At 38.7% G+C, this 27,175-nt stretch overlaps 1 long non-coding RNA gene across 8 annotated transcripts in view; it reads left to right on the top strand.

The window, feature by feature from the left end:
* Positions 1-27,175, top strand: part of LOC109029490 (uncharacterized) — a 57,768-nt gene that overhangs the window by 9,614 nt on the left and 20,979 nt on the right. For 3 of the 8 annotated variants that reach the window (XR_008670961.2, XR_008670956.2, XR_008670953.2), the window contains one exon: positions 7,863-9,634. This is a non-coding gene — a long non-coding RNA (uncharacterized lncRNA). Of the gene's footprint in view, positions 1-7,054; positions 7,268-7,862; positions 9,635-15,651; positions 15,745-15,995; positions 16,127-16,459; positions 18,064-27,175 lie in introns of those variants that run through there. The other 5 variants (XR_008670960.2, XR_008670955.2, XR_010130547.1 and 2 more) reach the window with 5 other exon arrangements.

Here is a 27,175-nt window from a genome sequence, read left to right as displayed (position 1 = left end):
TTTGCATTTCTCTGATGGCCAGTGATGATGAGCATTTTTTCATGTGTCGTTTGGCTGCATAAATGTCTTCTTTTGAGAAGTGTCTGTTCATATCCTTTGCCCACTTTTTCATGGGGTTGTTTGTTTTTTTCTTGTAAATTTGTTTGAGTTCATTGTAGATTCTGGATATTAGCCCTTTGTCAGATGAGTAGGTTGCGAAAATTTTCTCCCATTTTGTAGGTTGCCTGTTCCCTCTGATGGTAGTTTCTTTTGCTGTGCAGAAGCTCTTTAGTTTAATTAGATCCCATTTGTCAATTTTGGCTTTTGTTGCCATTGCTTTTGGTGTTTTAGACATGAAGTCCTTGCCCATGCCTATGTCCTGAATGGTAATGCCTAGGTTTTCTTCTAGGGTTTTTATGGTTTTAGGTCTAACATTTAAGTCTTTAATCCATCTTGAATTAATTTTTGTATAAGGTGTAAGGAAGGGATCCAGTTTCAGCTTTCTACATATGGCTAGCCAGTTTTCCCAGCACCATTTATTAAATAGGTAATCCTTCCCCCATTGCTTGTTTTTCTCAGGTTTGTCAAAGATCAGATAGTTGTAGATATGCGGTGTTATTTCTGAGGGCTCTGTTCTGTTCCATTGATCTATATCTCTGTTTCGGTACCAGTACCATGCTGTTTTGGTTACTGTAGCCTTGTAGTATAGTTTGAAGTCAGGTAGCATGATGCTTCCAGCTTTGTTCTTTTGGCTTAGGATTGACTTGGCGATGCGGGCTCTTTTTTGGTTCCATATGAACTTTAAAGTAGTTTTTCCAATTCTGTGAAGAAAGTCATTGGTAGCTTGATGGGGATGGCATTGAATCTATAAATTACCTTGGGCATTATGGCCATTTTCACGATATTGATTCTTCCTACCCATGAGCATGGAATGTTCTTCCATTTGTTTGCATCCTCTTTTATTTCACTGAGCAGTGGTTTGTAGTTCTCCTTGAAGAGGTCCTTCATGTCCCTTGTAAGTTGGATTCCTAGGTATTTTATTCTCTTTGAAGCAATTGTGAATGGGAGTTCACTCACGATTTGGCTCTCTGTTTGTCTGTTATTGGTGTATAAGAATGCTTGTGATTTTTGTACATTGATTTTGTATCCTGAGACTTTGCTGACGTTGCTTATCAGCTTAAGGAGATTTTGGGCTGAGACAATAGGGTGTTCTAGATATACAATCATGTCGTCTGCAAACAGGGACAATTTGACTTCCTCTTTTCCTAATCGAATACCCTTTATTTCCTTCTCCCGCCTAATTGCCCTGGCCAGAACTTCCAACACTATGTTGAATAGGAGTGGTGAGAGAGGGCATCCCTGTCTTATGCCAGTTTTCAAAGGGAATGCTTCCAGTTTTTGCCCATTCAGTATGATATTGGCTGTGGGTTTGTCATAGATAGCTCTTATTATTTTGAGATACGTCCCATCAATACCTAATTTATTGAGAGTTTTTAGCATGAAGGGTTGTTGAATTTTGTCAAAGGCCTTTTCTGCATCTATTGTGATAATCCTGTGGTTTTTGTCTTTGGTTCTGTTTATATGCTGGATTATATTTATTGATTTGTGTATATTGAACCAACCTTGCATTCCAGGGATGAAGCCCACTTGATCATGGTGGATAAGCTTTTTGATGTGCTTCTGGATTCGGTTTGCCAGTATTTTATTGAGGATTTTTGCATCAATGTTCATCAAGGATATTGGTCTAAAATTCTCTTTTTTGGTTGTGTCTCTGCACGGCTTTGGTATCAGGATGATGCTGGCCTCATAGAATGAGTTAGGGAGTATTCCATCTTTTTCTGTTGATTGGAATAGTTTCAGAAGGAATGGTACCAGTTCCTCCTTGTACCTCTGGTAGGATTCAGCTGTAAATCCATCTTCTTTGGTGTCTTTTCTAATAAGGGCACTAATTCCAGCATGAGAGCCCCAGCTTCATGACCTCATCAAACCCTGGTTACCTCCCAAAGGCCCCACCTCCAAATACCATCACCTGGAAGAACAGGGCTTCAGCATATGCATTTCATGTATACGATTCAGTCCATAGCATCTGGCTTTGTAATTTTTCCAGGTCAGAACTTTCCATAAATCAGAAATCATATTTAGCAGCCATGAATGAGACTATTTTATTTTATTCTGAGACAGGGTCTTGCTTTGTCACCCAGGATACAGTGCAGTGGTATGATCATGACTCACTGTAACCTCCAACTCCTGAACCCAAGAGATCCTCCTGCTTCAGGCCCTTTAGTAGCTAGGACTGCAGGCTCATGCCACCAGGCCTGGCTAATTTTTAAAAAGTTTCTTAGAGATGAGGTCTTCCTATGTTCCGTAGGCTGGTCTTGAACTCCTTGCCTCAAGTGATCCTCCCATCTTGGCCTCCCAAAGTGCTGAGATTACAGGCATGAGCCACCACGCCTGGCCTTGAATGAGACTATTTTAAACACATATACCTCTGCTAAATTCCAACATTATTATAAATGAATTCTATGTAACCATTAGCTTGTTAAGTTTTTTAAGCTTTGATTTTCCCATCTACAAGTTGGGAGGAGGGTTGTTTTGCTGTCAAACTCATGCATATACAGCATTTCTACATGTGAATGGTGTATATTTCTATGTGCTAATGTATATATGAATAGTGAGATGTGTGTGGGGGTGTGTATGTGCACATGTGCACATGGCAGGCAGCAACCTTTCTGACACTTTTACATGTATAGCGCTTTTTAGTTTACCTCTTTGTAAAGTACATGTGATGATCATGACAGTTGAGATGTTATTTTTATTCTCATTTTATGTGTGGAGGCCAGGAGGTCAAGTTTCTTTCTCAAGGTCATGCAATTGGTGTGTGTTTGAGCCGAGGTGTGACCTAAACCTCCTGTGACTCCTGGGTTAGTGCTTTTCCTTTGTCCCATGGCTGCCTCATGCTGGTGAGCATTGTGCCTGATACTTGGGCTCTGAGAAGGAGATTCATTCTCTGTAGTATACTCAGCTGACATCTGATTTTGTTTCCTTGCTATCCATGCTAACACACTGCAGCGGTGAGTGTTGCAGTGCATTTTTGAAGTATCGATTTCCAGTCAGCACCCATCCCAAAGACCCTACCACACACCCAATTCTATTTGCTTCACTTCAGCTCGCCACTTGCTGCTACCTGAGAGCTTCTAGTTTGTAATCACTCTGCTTATGGGCAGACTGGCAGAAATTTACTGCAGTTACCAGTCTTCAGTGCTAGGAAACCAGCACTGTTTCTGTTTCAGAAATGTGGACAGATTTTGCAATTTTTTAAAGATTAAAAACAATCTTCTTTATGTATGTAGAAATACAGATATTTTGACTGTTTCATGTAAATCCATATATTGGGACACATCATCCTACCTTTTAAAAATGAAATCTTTTTTTAAATTTGCCCTTACTTAATCTTTCCCTATTCATATCAGCCTCCACCCCCAGCTAGTCTATATTTACAGTGTAGCGTGGGCTCTTCCCAATAATTCTCAGTGCTCATAAAATCATATGTAAACATTTATATATGTGTATGTCTATACATCTACCTAAAAATGTATGTGCTTATTTTACAAAACCAGGTCATTGTTTACGAAAATGGATTCATACTACTGTTGTGTATACTTTACTTCGTATTATTCAATATTTTCAGGCAAATCCCAGACTTTATGTTGTTTATATCCAGTAAACACTTCAGTATTCGTCACTAATGGATAGGGATTTTTAAGAATGTAACCAATTATACTAATATCACCTATAACAAAATTTATAATAGTTCTTTAAAATCATCCAATACCCAGTTCATGTTCAAATCTCCCTGATTGCCTCAAAAACATCTTTTCACAGTTGGTATGTTTGAATGAGGATTCAAATGCCAAACATTGCATTTGCCTGATATGTCTCTAAAATTTACAATGATTTTCCCTTCCCCTTCCCTGTTAATGCTTCTATTTGTTGAAGAAACCAGGTTATTTTCCTTGTAGAATTTCCCACCTTCTAGATTTGTCTTATTTCATTCTCATGGTGTCACTTAACACCTACCCTGTGCTTCCTTTACATACTTAGTTGAATATAGAGGATTGACGAGATTTCTGGCTCAATTCATTTGGCTAGAATACTTAATAGTTGGTGCTGTGTACTTTCTATTGCATCACAGAGGTATGGAATAGGAGGAATACAACATTGGCCAGCCCACTTTAAGTGATGCTGAAATTGGCCACTGGGGTCAGGTGTGGTCAGCTTTATCTTTCCAATATAAACTTTCTCATCAACCCTGACTTAACAGTTTTAGCATTCAGTAATGAACATTACCTATATTCATTATTTCAGTCAGAGTTGTAAAATAATAATTTTCTAAATCTATTAATCTTTCTGCCTTGATTGGCTGGAATTCTATGAAGAACTCTCTCTTATCAATCATTGGTAATCTGGAATAACAGTTTGTATAGGAGAGGCAGAATAAAGGTTGTTTTTTTTTTTCGGTTGTCAATTTTCTGAATAATGAAATGATGCTTTAGCAACCTCCAATGGTGATCAATAACATTGTTGGACTCAGATATTTTTATATATTAAATGTGTTTTAGATTATGGAATTGTATTACATTTGATGCTCAGATGGTCTCATTCCTGGCCAGTGGGCACTCCGCAGAATTGCTCCTTTGGTCTTCTTTTGACAAGACCCCAGTAGTTTGTGATGATGACTTCTTTGATTTCTGGTAAATAGAATATCCTTGACTTACCCAGAACGCTTTTTACACTAGATGTAGATTGAGTCATTTCTCCAAAGTGGACTGTTTCCTTAGTGAGAAAGGGCATTTAGAGAACATAATCTTGATTCTAGAAGTTAATTTATTATCTTTTTAATGCTTCTATGGCATTCCATGACATACCATGAAATATTTAACCATTTTCTCTTGCTGGCATTCACTTAGCCTCTGGTTTTGCTATATCCTGTCTTTCAATTGCAAAGTCATGTTGAAGATGGGAAAACACAGTTCAAGAAGTTTTCTATAGGCCTTACACAATTAGTAGAAACGTAAAATTGAAAAATAATATGAGAATACTTGGAATTCTTAATAGAAATTCTGGCAACCCAGTGGTTCTTGGGAAATATGTCCTTATTCAGCTGGGTAGAGAATTCTCCTTTGCTTCCTGGAGCTTATCTTTAACAAGATGAGAGGTGATGCCCTCTCCTTCTTCCTCTTTTGGTTGGAGAACAGTTTTCCTTTCTTCTCTTATGGATTTTGGTAGAAACATATTTCTGTTTACTTTTTCTAACTGTGATCCTGGCAATGAAATGCATGCTAGCTCTCCAGGTCATACAGCAGCTTGGACCTTTCATAAGCTCCATACAACTTTGGATGGAGGTGCAGCTACGTGCCATATTGGCAGTACATTTTGTTCTTGCAGAGGGCATTCTGGCCTTCTTGATTCTATATTTTATTTCTTTGCCAATCATCAGGCAGTGTGCAATGGAGAAAACAAAATTTATTGGGGGCTTTCAGCTCTGTAACTAGCAATAACTATTCCTGGCTGGCCACAAAGTTCGCCAGATGCACCCTGCTATATAATCCTGATTTTCTAGTTCATTGTAAATTCACAACACTGTACTGTTAACTATCCCTCTTTTCATATCTACATAAAAAAGAAATTTCCTGGTAACATTCTTAAAGCATTTGATAATGCTTATAGACTTTACCAAAAAAAACTTTTATTGGAGTATAATATACATTACAGAAAACTACACATAAATATATAGCTTGATGAATTTCCATAAACCAAACACATTTATATAACCAGAACTTGGATCAATCATAGTCCGTTATAAGTACACCTGAAGCCTTTTTATGCTACTTTCAGTAAGTCTCTGCCCTTCTTCCTCTAAGAACAATCATTATCCTGATCCTTAAAAGCATAGATTTATTTTGCCTGTCTTTGTACTAACATAAGTGGAATTATACACTACATACTTTCTTGCATCTGGGTTATTTCTCTCAATATTTGTGCTGTTCAACCATATAAACACATGTAATTGTAGATTGTTCATTCCATTTGTTATATAGTGTTCCATTGTGTGTCTCCATTGCAATTTATCTATTCTATGTGGATGAGCATTTGGGCAGTTTCCAGTTTGGAGCTATTATAGATAATGCTGCTATCAACATTCTACTACATACCTTTGCTGAACATACATCTGCATTTCTGTTGGGTGTACGCCTAGAAGGGGGATTTATGGTCACAGTGTATGCAATATACCCTGCTTTATTAGATAATGTCGAAGAGTTCCAAAGTGGTTGTACCAAACTCCCACCATCAGTGTGTGAAAGCTCTCGATGGCACACACGCTCCCCCAACACTTGATAGTTTCCCTCATTTTCATATATATGAAACTTTCAGGTTGAAGAAGATTCCCAGAGTATAGAAGACTTTCTAATACCATCCTCCAATTTCTGTCCAAAGTGTAGCAATATATATAGGGCAAATTAGACTAGGACTCTGACAATATCCTAATTTATTTCATTGGTGATAGGGAATGGGTCAAATGAACACATACAGGTTTGCACACCATCAAGAAGCCTATGGGTTTAGTCATTTCAGGGCAGTCAACTGTTTCCTGCTGATGTTTATTATTGTGTATATTTTATGACAAAAATAAAGAAAGTAAGAGAGAAATATCATTCACAATTCCATTACCGTAACATACTAATAGTTTTTAGTTCCCTTATCCACACACATATCTGAATTTTATATGGTTACAATCATGGTCTAGATATAATTTCATATTATGCTTTTTTGAGCTAAATGTTTTCTCTAAAGCACTTTCTCATGTTTTAAAAATATTTCCTCTATATATATTTAGGTTGCTTCCAATGTTTTACTATTCTAGAGAGGTCTACAGAAAATATCTTCACCAGTTTACCTTTACTTTTTTTTTTTTTAAATTAATCCTTTAGGCAAAAGTCCTAAGAGTGGGATTATGGAGTAGAAAATTATCATTTTGTCTGGCTCCTGATTTATCATGCATCTCTCTCTCCAAAAGGCTTTTCACAATTTATACCAGAGGAATCCACCTTCTTGGAAAGCAGAAGAGCTAAGTTTGACTTACAGCAGCAAGTGCTCTGTTAGCTTCATAAACAAATAAAACATATGACATATTGTTGAAGTAAAGTTTTAGCTTTTGGAAGATTTAAAAATTCTTGCCTAGCTTCATTTGTAATACAAATTTAGAAAAAACACAATTTTCCGCAAGCAGGTGAGTGGGATAAACAAATGTGGTATAGTCATGCAATAGAATACTACTTGATTGATACATGTGTTACAACATAAATGAATTATGAAATAATTACACTTAGGGAAAGAAGCCAAAGAAAAAAGAGTACATACTCTATGATTCCGTTACAGAAAACTCTATGTAATGCAAACTTAACATAGTGACAGAAAGTAGATCAACATTGCCTGTGGACATGGGGTGGGGTAGAGAGGAGCAGGAAAAAAGGATTGCAGAGGGGCGCGTGGAAACTTTTGAGGCCAATGGATATGTTTACTACCTTGATTGTGGTGATGGTTTTATGGGGATATATGTATGTTAAAGTTTATCAAATTGTATGCTGTAAATATGTACAGTTTATTACATATCAATTATACCCCAATTAAGCTGTTTTTTAAAATAAAATTTCTTGCTCAATATTTCTAACTCTGAAGATCTAAAGAAAATGAGGAGCAGGAGTTGCTGTTAGTTCATTATGACTATTTAGTGTAGTGAGTTAAAGGGACGCAATTAAACCTACTATACTACATAATAATAATGAACAACAATTTCTGTCCTTCATTTCGTATGCCCAAAAAAGATACGTTCAAGTCCTGACACTGGTACCTGTGAATGTGATCTTATCTGGAAAGAGAGACTTTTTGGCCTATGAGATGTGGGGGCCCCAAATCCAATGACTGGAGTCATTGGAAGAAAAGGAGAGGATGCACAGAGAGACACACAAAGAGAAGATCACCATGTGTAGATGGAGGCACAGGTTGGAGCGATGCAGCTACAAGCCAAGGAACACCAAGGAACTAGAAAGAGGCATTAAGAATCCTTCCTTAGAGCCTTCAGAGGGTACCTGGCCCTGCTGACACTTCGATTTTGGACTTCTAGCCTCCAGAATTATGAGCGAATATATTTCTGTTATTTTAAGCCACAGAAGTGGTAATTTGTTATAGCAATGCTTGTGAAAAATACATATACCAATATGGTTTTATTAGCTAGTATACTCTAATTTTATAGTCGGTAATATCAAGGGAGTAACACAAGGTATCTGCACTACAGAAGCAGATGTCTGATTACTAGGTTCTGCGATGAAACTTTGTGTTTCAAAAAATGGATCCCCTTCATTCTCTCCTTGTTTCTGTGTCTGCTGTCCTGAAGCCAGATGTGTTACCATGATGTCTTTATACTAATATACTAACGCAGCAGTTCTCAAAGCACCGTTCATGGACACTTTGAGCTCCCTGAGACTCTTCCAGGGGGAGGCCAAATCTATTCTCATACTTTCCCTTTTCACTGTGTTGACTTTTGCAGTGATAGTGCAGAAGCAACGATAGGCAAAACTGCTGACACCTTAGGACAAATGGCAGTACCAGCAATTGCACTAGTAGACATCTTATTCTTCGTCTTCATGACTGGCAGAAAACAAACATAAAAAGAATTTGACTTAAGAATGACCTTGATGAAGGAGCAACATGATTTATTAAATCTTTATCCTTCAGTACAAGTCTTTTTAATATTGTGTGTGATGTTATGGGGAGTACAAATAAAGCACTTCTGTGACATACAGAAGTACAAAAAAATAGTACTTGTATAATTGAGTTCTAGCTAAACTAGCAGCTTTTCCCATGAACACCAGTTCTACTTGACAAACAGACTTGGGCTATTCAGGTTATTCAGACTTGGGTATTTGGCAAACATGTCCCTCCATGCTCAGAGATTCTCCTTCAGAGGCAACCATCTTAGACTCTGTTTTCTTTACTGAGAATGACATTTCTTGTAAAAGCTTAAACACAGGTAAGGCCAAGGTATTTTGCCTAAGGACAGAAAGCATAATGTTGTAGAGGTGGGTTCCCTTCCAGCCCATTACACTTCCCATTACACTAAACGAGACAGGTGGTTTTCCACATTTCATGCATCTCCTCCTTGAGACAGTGAATCAATGCTGCAAGAGAAAGAAATGCCAGGTGGAAAAGCTGACAAGTCAGATATTACACAGCCACTTAATTTTTATTTTGTGATTTTCACAATTTGAGCAACCAAGTAGAATACATTAAAAAGATACTAAAAATGCGCTGTGATAAAATTCATTTGACCAGGAAATATAGGCTTTCATGTTTTTGTCTCCAGCTCAGCCTTTTCTCATTTTTAATGTCAACTGTTTTCTGGATTTGGCACTTATTTTGACAAAAACTATGTTGAGTTGCAAATTGAAACATGGTGCATAGCTTCTATGATTAAGAAATTCAGAATCTATCCAACCTAAGGCCTTGAAGACAGAAAGAAATGCCCAGAGAAAAATTTCTCAACTTTGCCATGTACCGATGAATGCCTGATATAAATATTAACTGTTATTTCTGCAAACGTTCCCACTGTTTTATATACTTCCTCTCCCCCATTTGTGAGACGGCAATGTATTCTGGAAATCTGATGGATAGAAACTCGTGATTGAGTCTTCTCAGCATGGGATAGGTCAGTATTTGTGACTCAGCTGGCTGGTGCCAGAGTGGAGAACTCGTCTGATTTGTTTCCACCCCAGGCACTGAAGGATTTTCAAGATTTTCCTCTTAATATTTGGTTTTACTTGATAATCCTAGAGCATGCTGGGAAATCTCAGCAAGAGAAAAAATTTAGTAACCACAGGGAGGCCTGCTCAGAGGGCTGTGGGTAAGTATGAAAGCTTATGTGTATGCCTACTAATGACTCTTGAATATTTCGCTTTTCACAAGGTTTTCCTTCAACAAAAAGTATGTAGGCTTGTAAGGACAGTGGGCCTTTAGAAAACTCAGTCATTCCCAGAAAGACAAAATTTGCACATTTGAGTCATTTCCCAAGAGAGATGTCACTAGTCAGGAAGGTATGTGGAACCACACGGTTCAGCTTGCAATTTAGAATTTCAAAAGCAGGAGTTGGCCAAGAGTTGCCTGGGGTTTTTAACCTCACGTTTTTGCCATAAATTTTCTTTCTTATTTGTTGAGTGCTGACCTCACCCTTGGCATAGGTGGGATATAAGAGATGCTAGCTGCCTCTGATCAACATTGGAGAAGATGCCCAATTAAGAAATAGGCTTTATAGCCAAGAAGGTGACTAAATCCCAAAGGCTTGTTTGTTTTCTTTGTGCAACCCAACTTCCTATGGGCTTGCTTTTGGATTCTGTTGTTTCCTTTGTTTTTGTTTGGTTGGTTGTTTATATGTTGTTACTAAGACTCTGTCTTGGAGATGTTGGACAATAGGCTAGTGTTTCATTGGATCTGGGTGTTCCAGATGTGAGCTAGGTCCTAGAAGGAGGTGGTAAGAAGGCTTTGCACTGTGCCCTGGGGAGGGCTGTTTTGCTGGCTGGGTGACCAGGCTCTGAGGGAGTCTGTACCTAGTAGATTTTCTAAACATTCAGCAGGTGTGTGAGACACCTGACATGGCTGATCTTGGTACAGAAGGAATCCAGCTGGAAGTGATCTGTGTGTAGCATGTCTCATAGAAATACAAGGAGCCTTGTCTTGTGACCCTGTACCTGTAAGGCCTCAAAGGACCTCACTCATAACAGCTAGGATGACTCTATGAACCCCTATATGCTGGAAATAGCCCCAGCTTAATTTAGTTTAATTCAGTTCACACTTATTAGGTTCCCACGAAGAAAAATAATTTGCTTGAACATAATTATTTTTTGTGATTTAGTTTATCCTCATTTTAATTGGAAGAAACTGGGGATTAGAGAGGGTAAGTGGCTTATCCAAGTTCATACAACTGGTTCTTCCTGCCACATGGCTTCATTTTGATAAGATATGTGACTTTCTCTTCTGTGATAAAAATAAGATCTTGTGCCCTGGTGAGTTGGACAGTCTGGGAGTTCTGCCTGTTCTGATTTTTTTTCCTGGTGGGATATTGGATGAAACATTCTAATACTCAATTCTAAATTCATGGTAACTTTGGGAAATGTATGTGCTTGTGTACATGTGTGTGTATGTGAAATAGAATGTATGATAGTTGTCCCAGGGTAGATTTCCTGAAACAAACTCATGTCTATTGGGGCACTCATCATACCTTCCCTTTACTCTGTGTCTAATGCTGGTCTCCCTTAGGCTCATCAATTAGAAAAGCCTATAGCTGTTGCCACATAACTGTCTGGAACTCTCAATGTTGATATATCATCTTTATCTGTTTATAGACAAATGAAAATTTAGCCACTTTTTTTATTACTTAAATTGAAGACAGCTCAAGCCTGTCTCAACAAAGTGAGAATATCTTCTTTTTATAATCTCAAGTCCTCATGATGCTTATGCAAACCTTTTTAAAGAATAAATATAAAAGCAATATTGCCCCCGATTATGTAAAGCTGATGTGGCAGACATGGTAGATTGTCTTGTTTGACATCTGTACTATCTCATTCTCGTCTGCTCTTCCATATAGCGTTTGTCAGGAATCCTTGTTTTGAAGGATCTTGATATGTTTTGGATACAAATTTTAGTGGCAGCAGTGCTGAAGGCACCATTCACTCTTTTGAGTCTAGCAGAAGCAAAGCCACATTAAAGCCCATAGCTCTTAGCAGCTTTCCAATTCCCAGATTGCAGAGAGTGCAGATAAGTTACTGTATTCCTGAAGTGTTTTCCTGATTCCCTCATATATCAGTCAAGAATCTCCAAAGAAACAGAAAAAATAGAAGATATATATGTTAAAGAATTGGCTTGAGTGATTTTGGGGACTGGCAAGTCCAAAATTTGTAGGACAGGCCAGCAGGCTGGAAACTGAGATAGGAAGTGATGTAGTCTTGGGTGTGAAACCTGTAGGACAGTCTGGCAGGCTGGAAGCTCAGGAAGGATTTACATTAAAATGTTGAGGCAAAAAGTAAAATAAATAAAATGGTGAGGTGGAATTCTCCATTCTCTAGAAAATCCCAATTTTTGCTCTTAACACCTTCAACTGATTAGATAATGTATGCCCACATTATCTTTAAAAGTAATGTTCTTTAAAGTCAACTGATTATAGATATTAATCACATCTACAAAATACCTTTATAGCAATATCTAGATTAGTGTTTGACCAAACAACTCGGCACCATAGCTGAGCCAAGCTGACACATAAAATTAACCGCCACATCTAGTTTCCTGACTGTGGCAGAGATAATGATGAACTTGATGGGCCACTTAAGCAGGATTCTTCTAGAAATCTGTCCTGGAGTTTCATCCTAGAATCTGCTATGACAACCAGCTCATCTAAGAAATTTGTAAGCATCTAACCCTCTTTCTGCTTAAAATAGCTAGAATGATTTGTTATTTGCTACTGAACCTCATTTATATTTTAGCAAAGTCTTGATATCAAAACATGATGGGGAACATGAGAAAGAAACTCTGCAGACTAATTATGCTCATAAGCATAGATGCAAAAGTAGTAACTAAAATATTAGCAATGTGAATTCAGGAATCCATAAAAAAGATAATGTATGACCAAGTTGGGCACATGCCAGAAAAGCAAAGTTCAGCATTAGAAAAACAGCTTATTTAAACACCATATTAACAGATGAAAGTTTTTCTCAATAACTACGTAAAAAGCATTTGATAAAATGCTATCAGAAAACTAAAAGTAGAAAGAAACTTCCTTAACCTGATAATGCATACCTAAAATAACAAAACATGAAACAACAGGAAACTCAATGGCAAAATGTTACATTTCTTTTAAAAACAGCAGCAAGACAAAGACACCCACTATTATTACTTAGATGAAATGTATTAGTAAAATTTTCAGAAAGCAAACTCAGAAGATAAAGAAATGATAATTATAAAGATTGGAGAAGCAGGAACAAAAATTTTGTTACTTATAGATGAAATTATTGTAGAAAAAGCCATAAGAATGTAGGGACAAAATTTAAAATGAGTAAGGGAGCTCAGTAAGTTTGCTGGATAAAGCTCAATATACATTACTCTATTAAATAGAAAGTATATGTATTTAATTAGCTGCAGTAAAATTATAAAGTGTATAAGAACAAGACAAATAAAGCAAAAAGACCAATAAGAACCAAACTATAGCAATTCTATTGAAAGACCCTAAAGAAACTAGAAATGAATATTGAACATATTTTAATTTAATGTTGAAATGAACATATTTACAACGCTGAACTTTTCTATGCAAAAAACATGTTGAAATACCATGTTTTGTACCAGTGTTATAAATATGTTGTAAATATGTTAGTTCTCACCAAATTCATTTGCAGTTTTAAAGAAATTTCAATCAAAATCTCAACAAGAATTTTTACAGAACTTTCTAAGTACATTCTAAAAATTTGTAAGAAAGAACAAAGTGTTATAAATAGTCCAGATGCTCTTAAAGAAGCATAAGGTGGCAAGGTGTGGAGTTAAGGGTGGAAGAGACTTGGCTACTTACAAGCATTAAAAACTGGTAATTATTTTAGTAGATATTGGCATGGTGGTAGTAAGTAATCAACGCAGCAGATAGGAAACTCAGAAACAGATAAACTATATATGAAAATCTGATACACAACAGAAATGGCACTGTAGAATATTAGGATATGAAAAACTAGAAAATTAGAGCCATACTTCACATCAATTTCAAATGTAACGGCAATTTAAATATGATGGGCAAAACTTCACAACTTTTCTAAGAAAATGTAAAATAGCTTACGTTTATAGTTAAAAATTATTTCTTGACCAAAACACAAAAAGTACATTTTGATTCTGGAATTACTTGTTTATTAAGTATTTGTTTGAACAACCATGTAAAACTGTCTGATCTTGGGTTTCCCTTTATGAAAAATTTTAAAATTGGCTCAATTTCTTTTATGGATATGGGTGACATTGATTTCTAATTTAATCTCATTGAGATCAGCAAATGCAGATTAGGATAGGAGTCTTTAAAATTTATTGAGGCTTTCCTTATTTAGTCAGTTTTTAATAGATATTCCATGCATTCTTGAATAGAATGTTCTATAAATGTACATTAAAGTAGGAGTTAATAATGGGGTTACTTAAATATTCCATATACTTATTGATTCTTTGCTTGCTTGGTCTGTAAATTATTGAAAGATGTTAGAATCTTTCACTATAATGGTGGATTTATCAATTTTTTCTTTCCATTTTATAATTTTATATGTTTCAAAGATGTTTTATTGTATGCATACATGTTTAGAATTTTCGTATTCTTCTGGAGAATTTCCTTTTATTAATATATAGAAGCTCTCTCCATTGATATAATAATTTTTTCCTTTAAAGCCAATATTTTGTCTGATATTAATTTAACTGTACTAGGTTTTTAAATTCCTTTTTTTTTGAGACCGTTTTTTTGAGACTGTTGTTGCCCTGGCTGGAGTGCAGTGGTGCAATCTCGGCTCACTGCAATCTCCACCTCCTGGGTTCAAGCAATTCTCCTGCCTCAGCCTCCCAAGTAGCTGGGATTACACGTATGCGCCACCATGCCTGGCTAATTTTGTATTTTTAGTAGAGAGATGGGGTTTCACCATGTTGGCCAGGCTGGTCTCGAACTCCTGACCTTAGGTGATCCACCCGCCTTGGCCGTCCAAGGTGCTGGGATCACAGGCATGAGCCACCATGCCTGGTCTTTAATTCCTAATATATACTTCTAATCTTTCTGTAAATTTCTGTTTTAAATATGCTTTCTGTAAATTCTCTTTCAAGGTGGGACTTTTTTTTTTTTTTTTTTGAGACAGTTTCGCTCTGTCACCCAGGCTGGAGTACAATGGTGCCATCTCAGCTTACTGCAACCTCCACCCCCCAGGTTCAGTGATTCTCCTGCCTCAGCCTCCCAAGTAGCTGGGATTACAGGCGCCCACCACCACGCCTGGCTAATTTTTGTAGTTTTTAGTAGAGATGGAGTTTCACCATGTTGGCCAGGCTGGTCTCGAGCCCCTGACCTCAGGTGAACTGCCCGCCCTAGCCTCCCAAAGTGCTGCGATTACAGGCATGAGCCACAGTGCCCAGCCAAGGTGGGACTATTTTAAAAAATATTAAATATATAAATATACATAGTTTAACATTCTTTGTCTTTTGGGTGATTGAATTCATTTATATCAATTGTTATTACTGATATATTTGGATCCATTTCTTCCATCCTCTTTTTTGAGTTTGTGTGAGCAGACTCCTTTTGTGCAGTAATAAGTTTAAATGTTTTCCTTGAGGGTAACTGGAAATTATCAAGGTGTTTTAATATACACTTAATATACATACACAGACACACACACCATAGGAAGTAGGTTATTTTTACCTTTATTTTATGCCTAAGGAAATTGAGCCAGAATGGTTAATTGTCTAGCCTTAGGTCACAGAGCTATTCTGTGGCAAAGACTAGATTGGAACCAATATCTTCTGGAATTGGACTGCTAGTTCATTATTCTTTCATGTTTCCATGATGTCTTCAAGATAGAGAGTCTATCATCTACGTAGAACTGAAGATGACAGAAGACACCAAAGGAGGACGGGGGCTTCCAGGAAGAGCCAGTAAGATGTGCTGAGGTCAGAACTTTTATTGCCTTTAAATGGGTGTTGAGTGGAGTTTTGAAAATGAACTACTTTTTGCTTTGTTCTTGTTTCTCTGATGGATTTACTCATTAGAAGGTGATGATGTTTGTTGCTACATAAGAGGCATTTAAATATGGAGCCTTTTTAAATTGCTCATGGTATTTCACTCATGATGAAATGAAAGTCTCACGAAACTGTAATTTGAAACAGAAAAGAATGGTAATTTTGCCCATTTTCTTGAAAAGTAGGAAGATGTGAAGAAAATTGTTGAACACATCTGACAATAGAAGACCTAAGGCCTAAGAAGTCCATTTCAATGAATCACAAAAGAAATCAAAGAACAGAATTTCTCTCTTTTGAAGTATTGCTTTATCAAGTAAGTATTGCTTTATTCAGTAAGTATTGCTTTATTCAGTAATTCACTTGGCAAAAATTCACTTGGCAAAAATTTCTTCAGAATTTTTGCAGCATCACTGAGTCTAGTTTTGGCAATTAGTTTAGGATTTGAAGGAAATCAAATGACACTTGATTAAATTTATTGGTTAAATAAAACTTTAATCAGTAATTGTCCAAAGTTACAGAGATCATGTGATTTAAGGGAAGGGAGGAAACTGCAACTATATTGGGGGATTGAAGAAAATCAGGTGCAAACAGTCTGATTTTTTGTGGGTTCTACATAATTTTGAGATGCTCATTTCTTCTCCCTTAGGTCACAGCAGCAGATTTCTAGACCCAGTGTCATGTCTCCTTGTCCAAACTGTGGCCCCTTCATGGTAGTGTGGATCTCCTGAGAAGAGCTCTAAGTAGTTTGAATGTATTGTGAGAATCAGATTGAATCTAGCTTCAGAATCTGAGTTTTGCAGGTCTAGGTCACACACAAACACACACACACGCGCGCACACACACACGCACGCACACATATTTTCTTTTTTTGAGGTAGGGTCTCATTCTCTCACCCAGGCTAGAGTGCAATTGTGCAATCACAGCTCACTGCAGCCTCTACCTCCCGGGCTCAAGCTATCCTCCCACTTTAGCCCCAAGTAGCTGGGACCACAGGTGTGCACCACCACGCCTGGATAATTTTATTTATTTTTTGTAGAAACGAGGTCTCACTATGTTGCCCAGACTAGTCTCGAACTCTTAGGCTCAAGCGATCCATCCGCTTTGGCCTCCCAAAGTGCTGGGATTACAGGCATGAGTGACTGAGCCCGGCCAGTAACTAATATTTTTGATAGAATAAGTTGCAAATCTGGAACATACTTATTTTAAAAGTAAAAAAGCCTTTTAAATTGGCAAAATCTACAATTCTAGGTCTTAAATGAAATTTAGCTGGGCATAAACAAAGGCCGAATTTCATTTTGTGTCACTGATAATCTAAGTTAAGGGCAATGTCCCTTTTCTTCTGTTGTAGGATCACCTCTACTTTGTGTTAGTATGGGAAGTGGGGGTGCTGTGTAAGAAGTACTAACAGGTAAAAGATGTTGCAGTAGACTTTAGTCTTTTGACTGGTCTCCTCACCTCTATTCTTGTTCCTTACAATTTATACAGATATTGCCACTGGAACCACTTTTTTAAAGCTAGTTGAATCTTATGGATAAAGTGTTAACTTTATAGCTTGGATTAAAAATGATTTCCTGTCCAGTCCTGACCTGGTCTTAATCTCCAGTCGTCTATCACCACCTCCAAACACACACACACACACACACACGCACACACACACAGTTTTAATAACATGCTACTTGCTCTTTTTTTCTCTGCTTGTACTAGTCTCACTGCCTGCAGTATTCTTGACTGTCTTCTACCTTTATAATCTCAAGACCCAGATCGAATATCACTTTCTCTTTGAAGCTGTCCTGAACTTGCCTCTTATTTGTGCTCTTTTCTGTGCTCCTAAAGCACCTTGTAAATTCATCATTTTATAGAATGTACCAATCATGTTCTAGTAATCCGTTACGAGACATTGGAATAGCGAACACCCAGAAAAAGTGGCCCCACAGGGATGAACTTTCCTCTTCCTGTTTACTACCTTTGCTCCTGTCACTTCCCACCTTGCTCTTTTTTCTGTGACTCCAGAGTGGTCTGTCTGGGCCTGCTGTTCTTAGGTGAACATCTGTTCCTGGAGGATGCACAGAAAACAGGCATATGTAAATCAAGAATTGTCAGTGTACCAGACACATTTTGCTTAAGTTTAAGAAAAACAAGGAATCAATTAAGTGTGTGAAAAAGAAATCTTCCCCAAGTGTTGATATATTCTTTAAAACTCACACTAATCTTATATCCTATTTTAATATAACACAAATAAAAGTAAATGTTTATGCTGAGGCATTATGAAAAATAGTTCAGTTTTTACCTAAAATTTGGAAAAGTATAGTAACCTGAGCACCACAATTTTAGAAAGATGAGCCATTCACAGTTATAAACCAGTCTGGTAATAATAGTAATAGCAGCCATTTACTTAGTACCTATTAAATCTCAAGCACTGTGAGGGGTACTGTGTACACATTTTATTTAATCCACACAAAAACTTGTGAGCTAGGTATAATTATCTCCACTTTATAGAAAAGAGAACTGACGCCCCAAGAGGTCATATAACTTGTCCAATGTCACCCAGTTTGTGAGTGGAGTTAGGATTTGAATTTCAGTCTTTCTGCCTCCAAAATACATGTTCTTTCTACCATACTAGTATAAGGTAACCTCTGAGGAATGATATCTGTGAAGAAATAAAGAGCTTTTCAGAAGCTGGACTTGAACACTAACACACCTATAACTCAATAGCAAATAATTCTACTAGCTAAGAAAAATATACTTAAGTCAATTTGGCATCTCTAAAAATGCCCACCATACATAGTGGCTACACAATCACTTGAAATAAATGATCAGAGGTAGTTATCTCTTGAGGATTATTCATCACTGTCCCCCCAACATGGAACCTCTGACATCAACGCAAGGGCACCGTGTAAAAGCCATGACTCCATAGCCCTGTGTGTCCATGCTCCTGTCCCACCCCCAGTTCATTTCTCTGCTCCTCCTGACTTCCTGTTTTCTGCCCCTGAGGCTGGTCACAGCATCCCATGCTGCCTTCATTACTTCACTCTCTGCCTCTACAGCATTCTCTTTCTTCTGGGCACAGCCTTGGTGCATGACTTCCTTGACAATGGGTTAGCCTGTAGGTTGACAATGCAGACCCAGATGGCCTTGACATACCCTTATGGTATACCCTAAATATGATGGTGCTTACCCAAGAGGGATTTGAAGACCACTTCTATCAAGATTGCCTCGAGGGTGTGTGTTTGTAAAATATCTAAGCTGACTGAGTCAAAACCCCTGGGAAGCAGAGCCCATGTAATCTGCACTTTAACAAGCGTTCTACTTGATTATCATGTGGCCAGTATCTGTTTGGTTTTGTTTTTGTTTTTGTTTCTTTGAGATAGAGTCTCACTCAGTTGTCCAGGCTGGAGTGCAGTGGCATGATCTTGGCTTACTGCAACCTCCACCTCCTGGGTTGAAGCTATTCTTGTGCCTCAGCCTCCTGAGTAGCTGGGACTACAAGCGTGAGCCACCATAACCAGCTAATTTTTGTGTTTTTAGTACAGATTGGGTTTCACCATGTTGGCCAGGCTGGTCTTGAACTCCTGACCTCAGGCAATTTGCCCACCTTGGCCTCCCAAATCATATGGTCAATGTTTTTGTAAGCAATGCCCTACCAGTTTGATGTCAATCTTTAGCTGCCTCTAAGCTTTATGCCATCTTCTGCAATGACTCTCCCACACGTGAGGACTCACTGTCCTGACCTGAATAGATCATTGCTCTGTTCCATTAATGTGTTTAACTGATGGTTGCTTATAGTGCGTGAGCCTTTTAGAAAATCACATACTGAGAGTGACTGTCTTTCACAATCACAAATGGAGTTTTTTCTTTTATTTCATATATGACCTCAATTTCCCCAAAACCTTATCTGTTTGTGGGTACAAATAAAGCCACTTAATATATATAACCCAAATTTCAATGATTCGTGCCCATACCGACATAATACAAGATCTCAATTCCCCGCATAATTTTCCCCAAGTATTTCTGGGAGGTCTTGGGAGGTGCCTGGAAGGTGCTTTTAGCCCTGCTTTGTTGCACAATGAACAGGTTGATGTGTGTTGCTTTTGGAGTCATTTAGGCTGTGCCGCTCCATGTCTGGAAGGCTGGTGGCCTTCTTTCCACAGTTGCTGATATCTATGACCAGGACTAGGTGCTCTCTCACTCTGTGCTCCACAGCCACAAATCCTTGGGAAGCTGGGAGTGTGTCACCAGGCATCCTGACCCAGATGGAGCCCTTCTGTGCTTGACATAGAAGTGGGGAGGGTGCTGCTTGCCCTGACTCTGTGTTGGTTTTTTTTTTTTTTTTTTTTTTTTTTTCCCCACCTAATCAGTACTCTTAGTTACCTAGGTCTCCAAAGCCTCTTGTGAAACCATTTCATTCAATTTCTGCATGCACCTCCTCTCTCCAACACCCCTGACACACACTAGCTTGTGTTTCCAGTCCAATCACTTCCCTGGATGAATGTGAATAGCCCCAAACAAAACCACTGTGAAAAGTCTACTCTAAGTGCATAATTTTACCAGTGCATCACACATTCTCAGCCATGTCTGAAGCTCATTTTAAGCTTAGGTTGGGAGCCTGGACCCCAACACACATGCACGTGTTAAGTTCCTGATTTCAATGATCCCAGTTTAAAAAGAATCCTAGAGAAGAGGTTTAAACACACTTTAGAGAGTAGGATAGGGTGTCAGTTAGAGAGCCCAAAGAGTGTTGATCCTGAAAAATTTTTTCTTTCCTTTAAAAGAGAACATCTGATATCTGAGTTGTAGAATATGAAAGAAAAGAGAGAAGCAGAGTTGAACCACATGCAGGATTCAGCCTTCTAAATAGAACACAGTCTTCCCTACCTTTCTCCTCCTTTATCATGCAGTGCCAGCTGTCACTGAAAGCTGCTTCCAAACCAATTTCTATTTCTTTATCAGAAAGGAAGATAAAATCTTACAAAAGAACAGATGATCAGATGCCATTGGTTCCTCCAACTCTGGAACTGCTTTAGAAAGGAAGTTGCATCTTTGCAGAATTATTATTATCAATCAACCTTTATTGCTTCAGCTTTCTTTATTGCATTCTAACACACAAAGTAATGAAAACATATAATAAAGAGAATAAAACACGTAATGCATCACTGTGCAGATATTGCAATCATAGCAAATCCAATGTAAATGCCCCACGGGGAATACTTGAGTCTTCCAATACATTGCTAACAGTTTGTATGATACTATATCACGTTTTTTTTATCTACTAAAGCTGTCATGCTCTGCTAAATATCGTGTCAGCATCAACCCCAAATAGTACTACTCCTTCTCATCCTCCAAAAGAGGGGCATATTTCTTTGCTGTCACTGGTTTTAATGTTTGCAAAGAGGAGATCCAGCTTCTGAATAATTAATGCCTAATGATTACTACACTATGGGTAGTTTACTATTCTAGCCCCTCTGGTCTTTGCAATGCTGCTTGCTTTAATATGCACTTTGAATTGGAACCAAGAGGTAGTAAAAGCCATTAAGACAGCATGGAGCTCAGTCAATAATGATTTACAGAATTTGGCCACATCCTGGGATTTTCATTCTTGGCTCTCAAGCCCCATCTGCTGCTCATGCTCTGACCTGGTCTCCCTTTTGCAAACGCTTCTCCGATGGCAAGGTTTCTGCTCTGTTTAGACTTAGTTAAAGGAGTCAACATTGCAAAAGATCAGGTCAAGTACACTCGTCCCTGCTATTTTCAGCTCTGGAAGAACATTAACGGTGGCTAAATACACTTGGAATATTTCTGCCATATATACGTGTCAAACAACTTCATGATCTCACCCAGTATGGGTACTTAGTAAATATTCAATACTGATAATAATTATAAGGGTAATTCACCCTCAGGAATGTAGAAGGGGCTTGCAAGCTAACTGGGAGGCCTTTAAAGAGAAAGAGCATCGTTTTCTCATGGTGAGAGTGGAAGAGTACTAATGTGAAGTCTGACTCTGCTCTGTGCTACTTGTGGTTTCTGCTCAGTGACGCTCCTGTAGATGAACTCAAACTTTAATGAATTCCATATGTTGTAAGCTGTGGGATCCCAAAGGGCAGAGATGGGTCATTTTAGTGGCCTTGTCTGTGTCTTGGAATGACTTAATGTGTCAGGGATATATATATATATATATATATTTTTTTTTTTTTTTTTTTTTTTTTTTTTGAGATGGAGTCTAACTCAGCTGCCCAGGCTGGAGTGCAGTGGCATGATCTCGGCTCACTGCAACCACTGTCTCCCGGGTTCAAGTGATTCTCCTGTCTCAGCCTCCCAAGTAGCTGGGATTTCAGGCACCCGCCATCATGCCTGGCTAATTTTTGTATTTTAGTAGAGACTGGGTTTCACCATGTTGGCCAGGCTGGTCTTGAACTCCTGACCTCACGTGATCTTCCCGCCTTGGCCTCCCAAAGTGTTAGGATTGCAGACATGAGCCACCGCGCCCAGCCTGAGGAATATTTAATGAGAAGACATGACAATGGCAGGGCAAATTCACCTTGGGTGGGCATCAGATAGGGGACCAGTGACTTCTGTAAGGCAAACGAATTGAATTTTATTCCCCCTGGTGCTTCATCAGGGGCGAAACATATAATATCCAATAGAAAACTGGCCTGGTGAGCTGGCTCATGCCTGCAATTCTAGAACTTTGGGAGGCCAAGGCAAGAGGATCACTAGAGACCAGGAGTTCTCATTGGGCAACGTAGTGAGAACCTGTCTCTAAAAAAAAAAAAAATATTAAAAATTATCCTGGCATAGTAACATGTGCCTGTAGTCCCAGCTACTCAGGCGGCTGAGGCAAGAGGATGGCTTGAGCCCAGGAGTTTGAGGCTGCAGTGAGCTACGTTCACACCACTGCACTCTAGCCTGGGTAACAGAGCGAGACCCTATCTCTAAAAAAGAAAAGAAAAAAAAAAGAAATAAAATTGATGAAGGTATTTGTGGAATGGTGTTAAGTAAAAGATATATTGTAAACACCATTCCATCTTAGAAAGAATGGGCGCATTTAGGGTGGTATGGCCGTAGACACACCATACCATTTTAGCCTAATAGCCTCTTAGAGGCCCGCCATTAATAATGTTGTCATCCTGTGTAATATTATTCCATTTCCCTTCTTTTAAGAATCCCCCAAATGTTCGCATGAAAGAGAACTTTTAACATTATATGTATATGTTTATATATATTAATATATATATATGTGCATGTGCTTTGAGCCTGTTTCTGTAGATTGAAAAAAAGCTGTCTTTGCTTATGGTGGAAGATGCTGTTAATTCTTTGAAGTGGTTCGGAAAAGGTCTTTGACTAAGTGGATCCTGGTGACCTACATGTTAGCATAAGTCTAAAAGGTTAAGCTTGCTAGTTCCTCCTCACCCAGTGGACCAAGCCTGATGGACTGTAATTGCTGCTTTGCCCTTTCTAGCTCTTAAATCATTACCAGGCCTGGCACTGGGACCTATGTCATTGGTAAAGGGAAGGAAGCCTAACGTGTGCATTGCTCCATGACTGCCGTTGGTTTACTAATGAATCATTTATCAGAGATGAATGAGTTAAGAGAAATATCTGCAGTATGACCCAAGAAGCCCCCACAGTATGGTGCTTGATGAAATAACAGACCGAATATATCATAAAAATCTCTGAGTATTGTGGAGAAATCTAGAAGACACTGATAATAAATCAGTGTCACTATTTATGTCAGATTCCCAGCAGACAAACCCAATTGCATCAGGCCCCTCCATAGCTTACTGTGCACAATGGGACTATTAGATACATTCTTGGTCTAATGGGTTGCTGCCTGATTGCCACAATGTTAGGGGTAAGAGGGAGGAGAGCCTGGGAAGCACAAGGTAGACCACCAAATGGTTCAGTTCAGTTAGTCCTAGGGGCTCTCCCGATGCCATTGCTTCCATCCCTCCGGGTGTCAAGGCCCTGCCCTCCTTCCCAGTTGTTTGTGGTTGCTTAAGTGACCCATGTCATTGAAGAGGGAGGGGAGATGATTGTCCTTATCAGGTGGGTTGGACAGAACTTAGCAAAAGTCAGATGAGCTTCACTCCTGCTTGTCCGTCAGTGAGTGATGCCCAGACTGCTGTGGCCTGAGCGCTGGTTCTGCCACCACAAAGCTTCTGAGGTAGCAAATCTGAACAGCCTCCTGATGGTCCTCCATTCCTGCCCATGGAATCCCTCTCTCCCCTTCTCCTGAGCCAGGAAATTGTTTCCTGGACTGATGGACATGGGCTGATGAGTCTATTTTTCCAAATTTGTACCATCTTGTACCTGCACTTTTAGCTTGTCACATGTCAGTAAATAATTTCACTCCATTGTTGTCTTCTCTCTGCCCCAATATCCTAAGGCAGTGGGTGCTTCATAATGTCTCACTGAAGTTGGGAGAGATATTTTGTGGGACATACAAAGACAATCCAAGGAGAGGGGAAGCTGATTTGGGAGGGAGATTGAACACAGTTAAAACTTTAAAAATGTTATTTTGCATATTTGTTATCAGATGTGCAAATAATTTACTAAAGCATGTATAAGCTATTGTGGATAATTTAACCTCTTTGTACCTTCATTTTTTTTCATTTTTAATGGGTATAACAATTACTTCCTAATTAACAAACCTGTGAGTATTGAAAAATGTAATTCATATAAAATGCTTCATTTGGGACTGGGCATGTCACACAAACATACGTTCAATGTTAAGGAGGAAATAGGAAGGAGTTAGCCATGCCATCTACTTCCTAGCTGACCATTTATATTTATTGTGGTCGTTTTCTGTGGCTGTTGTAAAAAAATTACTGCAAACTTTGTGGCTTAAAACAACAGAAATTTATTCCTCCACAGTTTTGGAGGCTGGAAGTCCAGAATCAATTCCACTGGGCCAAAATTGAGATATCAGCAGAGCTGTGCTCCCCTGGAAGCTCTGGAAGAGATTGCGTTTGTGGCTGCACCATGCCAACGTTTGCCGCCATGCCTTTGTGTGTGTGTGTGTGTATGTATAAACTCTCCCTCTACTTTCCTCTTATAAGAATACACTTAGATAATCCAGAATGATCTCTTATCTCAAGAGCCATAACTTAATCACATCTGCAAAGACCCTTTTCCTGATAAAGTAACATTTACAGGTTCTAGTGCTTAGGACCTGATATATCTGGAAGGCTATTATTCTGCCTACCACATCTGATCTCTCCTAGCCTCAGTTACCTTACCTGTAAGTTGGGAATAATAATACCTTCCTTACAGATATTGTGAGGATTAATTCCATAACATATGTGAAAATGCCTCATTAATGTTAATACGTTATGCAAATAGTTGTTGAAAAAAATCTGAAAATCCATCGAGATGAATGTAACTGCAGTATGTATCCATGGCGAAGTAGAGCATACAGCCTACATTTTCTGAAATGGTGATAGGATAATCTAATGTTGAAAATCACAAGAAGCTGCCAGGTTTTGTTCACCATAAACATTACAGGTCTACTCTTTGCTGGATACTCTTCTGAGGACTGAAGTTACAAGGATACAGAAGCCCTAATCTTGAGGATATTATATTCCATTTGGAGTAAAGAGGCACACAAAGTTTAAATATACTGTGATAAGTGGCATGACAGAATATCCCCAAGAGTGTTGCGTCAGGAAGTGGGGGTGGGGAGGGCTTGGACCATCACTGGGAAGTCCAGGAAGGACTTCTCATCTTTGTGGGTAGTGGCTTTGGAAAAAACTCAACTAGCCTGTAGATCTGGCCTGTCTCGGTTGCTTTGAGTCATAAGTTAAACAGATTGTTTCTATAACCCCTTTGGCTCTTGAACTTTGGAGTGGAATGGATGATGTTGTGGAACGGGATCAAAACATGGATATTTGCTACTTGACTCTTCTCCAAAGCCTGAAGGCCGCGGCGTTATATCAGGAGGATACTTTAATATAGCACAAAGAGTCCAGGAAGACCTCCTAATCCTTTTCTCCCACTTCCTAATTTTAAAAATGCCTGAATCTTTAGTAATCAAACCAAATAAATTATGAAATACCCATTGACAGATGGTGGGTTTGATGGAGCTGTCCCTGGAAATAGATTTGTAATTCTGTCCTGTTGATGGGAAAGGGGATGTCGATAGGTTTCTGATTCATTGTCACGCTAGCAAGGGCTGCTGCCTTGTGGTTTCCTGTCAGGTCCTTGTTCAGCCTGCAGTGGGGTTAGACATGGGAATGTGTCATTCATACCTACGGGGAATAAATGTTGCTTTTTCCTCCAAATGTGTTGTTTCAGTACTCTAAGTAGTTATGATATAAGAGCTAACAACTGTGGTTTCCAGTTTCAAAGACGCTGATAAATTATGGGGATCCTATTTGGAAAGACAGGCCACATTTATCAGACGATAACAATTTCCAGTAGCATATTCTAAGGTAGCAAATGAGTGGTGCAGACAAGGAGTTTTAAAGACATTTGAAAGAGAGTGGTGTTTGGAGAAGAGTCTATTGAAAAGGTGGGCCAAGACTCAGCTTTAGAATGATGGCAGTGAGGAGGCGGCTAGGAGGGCTTTCCAGAGACACAGGAAATGTGGCACTAGCAAGAGGCACAGACAAAAATGTGCTGATGCATCCTTGGGACAGGACTTACATCCATGTGTATAAAGTAGTATGTTTAGAGCCATACGATTGTAAAATATAAGTTTGAATAGGGAGGCTCAGTTCAGATTCATTTATTCATCAGTTATTTATTGAGAGTATACTATGTCCTGGCCTTGACACTAAGGCAAAGAAAGTTGTACTTTGCAATGTTGCAATAAAAAATGAAGAATATTTTTTGTATTGGACTAAATTATGGAAACTCCTGATTTGGGAAGATTCACATGGCTGCTTTGTATAGTGTATTAGTCTGTTCTCACACTGCTAATAAAGACATACCTGAGACTGGGTAATTTATAAAGGAAAGAGGTTTAATTGACTCACAGTTACACATGGCTAGGGAGGCCTCACAATCATGGCTGAAGGCAAAAGAGGAGCAAAGACATGTCTTACGTGGTGGCAGGAAAGAGAGCTTGTGCAGGGGAATTCTCATTTATAAGACCATCAGATCTCGTGAGACTTATTCACTACCATGAGAACAGTATGGGGGAAACTGGCCCCATGACTTAATTATCTCCACCTGGCCCTGCCCTTGACATGTGGGGATTATTACAATTCAAAGTGAAATTTGGGTGGGGACACAGCCAAACCATATCATGTAGTGTACATTAGGATGTGAAAATGTTAAACATGGAGAGATGAGTGAGAGAACAGATTGTAAGTGAGAGGTTTAGACAAGAGAGGTAGCAGAAGGAACAGGTGCAAGAGATGTTATT

Source organism: Gorilla gorilla, chromosome 14 (assembly GCF_029281585.2).
Source record: "Gorilla gorilla gorilla isolate KB3781 chromosome 14, NHGRI_mGorGor1-v2.1_pri, whole genome shotgun sequence".
NCBI lineage: Eukaryota > Metazoa > Chordata > Mammalia > Primates > Hominidae > Gorilla > Gorilla gorilla.
The sequence above is the reverse complement of the archived record's forward strand: the minus strand, read 5'-3'. Positions and strand labels throughout refer to the sequence as shown.